A 3526-nucleotide genomic window follows, 5' to 3' on the forward strand; every position below is an offset into this window, starting at 1 on the left:
GCCGGTGACACTCAGCAGGATGGCGAGCAGATATTGACTGGAGACACATTTATCGTGATTCGTGAGCAGAATCATGAGAAGAGTATTTTTGGTTTCAACGGTGATGTTGTAATGTACTCTATACATATCTCTAACTTTGATATATCTGTGAGCTTATAATATGTCACAATGTTATTTTTTTATCATTTTCATCTAAATGTGTAATTACATTCAAAATGTTTTAGATTTATTAACATAGTGAATCATAAGTTTCCATAAATTAAAAATGAAAATTTCTTCTTCATTTTAGTGGTGCTTCTTCTTAAGTTGGTGTTGTAAATTTGAGGGAGTTAGTGTTTTTTTAGGTTTGTTTAAAAATAATTTGATTTGAGGTTGATAACCTTTCATATATAATGCAAATTTCATTATATATTTTCAAAACAAAAATTATATTATGTCAAATTGTAAGAGGCATATGTTTTTAAATAAAAAACCACATTAACATGAACAAAACAACCATGATAATTAACAATCTTACACATGTAGGACATTTATACAAAGAACAAAACAACCGTGATAATTAACAATCTTGCACATGTAGGATATCTATACAATTAGTGTTCACCAATTCTAGTAAGTGATGATACTTACCATGATATTACACCAAGTAAATGATCCCATAAATGTCCAAATGATCATTACCAATTGTAATATGGTGTATTGCAAATCATTAAATAATCATCGTCAGTTGTATTATGGTATATTGCAACTCATTTTAATTTATGAGTAAAGTGCTCAATCCTTATTACAAAATGGGACTAGATTTATGTCATTAAACTTAGAAATCCCTTTCATCTATATTTTAGTAATTCACAAAACTAAAAAATTCCTTCTCATCTATATTTAAGTAATTCATCCAGTCCAAGAAAACAAGGTTTTCCACAAACCAATTAAGCCTTTCAACCTTTTAGGCTTATTTTCTTATATCAAACATTTGTGCAAGGTTTCAACCAATTAACATTTCATTGAGTATATATCTACAAATCAGTGATTTTGGGATCAAATCCCACAAAGCAATTCTATACCTGCTCTTCAAATTCCTTCAAGCTTTTGAAAGTAAAACCAATGAATTATCAATATAATTTTACAATAATAAAAAACAATCATCTGTTAGGCTTGAACCAACATCTCTTCTAGAGAAATTCAACAATTCTAATTTAATAATCCTATCGGTCTCTCTTTGTACCTTTTGGGACAATTGCTAGTAGTAATTAATTGTGAGTTTTTCGTTGTTGTAATGGATAATAATTATGAGAAATTGATATTAATTATGGGAAGTACATAGTTACTATTAGTTACACTAACTAACAACTCATAATTTTTAGTAATGTATTTTTCACATGTTATTTTGAGAGTTGTGGTTGGTCAAAGAAAGTTTTCTAAAAATAGCTATGGCTTCCTCACCCAAGATCAATTTAATGACACGAAACTTTGGATGAGAACCATGGCTCATACATTGTTTTGCAATATGTATTACTCTTATATTTATAGTTATGATCAGAGTTGTTGTCAACGTATTCCAATAATCTTTTTTGCATTAATTAATGGAATTTCAAACATTAACAATTTTTCATTTTTAAATTCTTGTTTATCTTTTGATATTTACATAAGATAATTTATAAAATTACTATACAAATAATCAAATAACAAATGACATAATCTGAAAATTAACAAATAAGGTTAATTATCTATCTTAAAAGAGTATATTTCAAAACAATTTGTTTGTTGTATAATTTCTGACTACCATAATTTAATTTCAAACAATGCTTTCAACCATGACAATATAGGTGTGTATCTCCATTGTCAAATACGAAGCCCAAAATTACAAAGCCCAAAAATACATTTTACAAAATATAGTAACTAATTCTTATATAGTGATAATTTCACTATTTACTAATGTGTATCTCCATTGTCAAATACGAAGCCCAAAATTACAAAGCCCAAAAATACATTTTACAAAATATAGTAACTAATTCTTATATAGTGATAATTTCACTATTTTTTAGTAAACAATAGAGAGAAAAAGTACCCTGTAACACTTGTTATATTTAATTTTAATTTGGTTAGGATGGTTATAACGAGATGAAAATAATTGGGGCCATGTTAATTCGTTTGGGTTCGTTGCAAACAACATTTCGAAGTTACAACGAATATGCCGCCAAACATATGTTATTGGGGTGCAAGTCATGTTATTTTTTAACATGTATTAATATATGGTTGGATCGGGTATATAACAACATTCCAAAAAGATATAGGTTATAACGAGTGGGCCGCAACCTTCATTGGCTCAACCCGGGGCTGCAGACCCCAACTCTATTTAACCAAAACTTTTTTTCAATACACCACATGTTGTGTGGTTGTAAAGAAAGGCCAAGCTTCTCATTTTTTTTTGTGAGCATAGCCTGTGTGATAATAATATGCTTATTTTATGTCTTATTGGAGAAAAAAAAAGGAGAGATATTTTTGTGAGAAGTTCTTTGAGGTTTTGTATAGATGTAGAATAGCCAATCAGGGTTTGGATTGTAATATTTTTTTAGAGCCGAAGTCTTTTATTAATAGAGAGTTCATGTTTCTAGTATAATTGAAGGAATTTTGGTGGTGTAATAAAGCATTTTAATGTTTAGCATTTGAATTAATAAAGAGATCACTCTCTTGGAGGCAGGATCTAGAGATGTAGTCTAGATTGGATGAACTCCATTATCAATTAGTTGTTTTTTTCTCTTTTCAATCTTCTACATTTTGTTTTTAATTTCAGTTTCATTTAAGTCTTTCATGTTTGATTTAATTGTTAAGTTGGTTTAGTTTAATAATTTGCGCTTGAATATTTTTATGAACTAAGTCCCTTTAAAAGAACCTAAATCAATTCGTATCATAGCAAGTTTGATAGTTAGTTTATGAGTGTGCATGATAGCCAAGAATAAATTCAAGCAAGGTGAAGGAACACTTATTGAAGGAAATCCATAAATTGGATCGAGAAGCTTTACTCGAAGAAGAGAGATGTTGTCATATGAGGGAGATTATAATACTTTTGGTTTTGAAGCGGATTTTTGCAAAGATTTCATGAAAATGAAGACCATTGTAGATGAAATGTATTGGGAATGGAAGAAGTATGGAAAAAGAAGATCGTCGAAGATGAAGACTTGGAAATAGATTCTCATTCTTCTCACTCTCCTCTTCATTTTATTGGTGATTTTGAACAATTTCAAAGTGTTGGACTGAGGTTGTTAACCAAGATGGGTTATGAGGGAAAGGGCCTTGGAATTCATGGCCAAGGTATAATTGAGCCTTTAAAGGTGGAAGCAATACTTCACTATGCAAGATTGGGGTATGGTGAAGGGGAATGATCCAAGGCATTAGAAGCAAGGAATTCTCCAAAGGAATAACCATTACAAGAAAAACCTGTGAGAAGTGAAGGCACATCACTTTCGGGCATGCAAGATGTCCAAGAGAAGAATGAAGACATATTCTCCTCGACATGCATGCACCA

This window comes from Pinus tabuliformis, chromosome 7 (genome assembly GCF_031772625.1).
Source record: "Pinus tabuliformis cultivar Carrire ecotype Pingquan chromosome 7, CPIR1, whole genome shotgun sequence".
In the NCBI taxonomy this organism is placed as follows: domain Eukaryota; kingdom Viridiplantae; phylum Streptophyta; class Pinopsida; order Pinales; family Pinaceae; genus Pinus; species Pinus tabuliformis.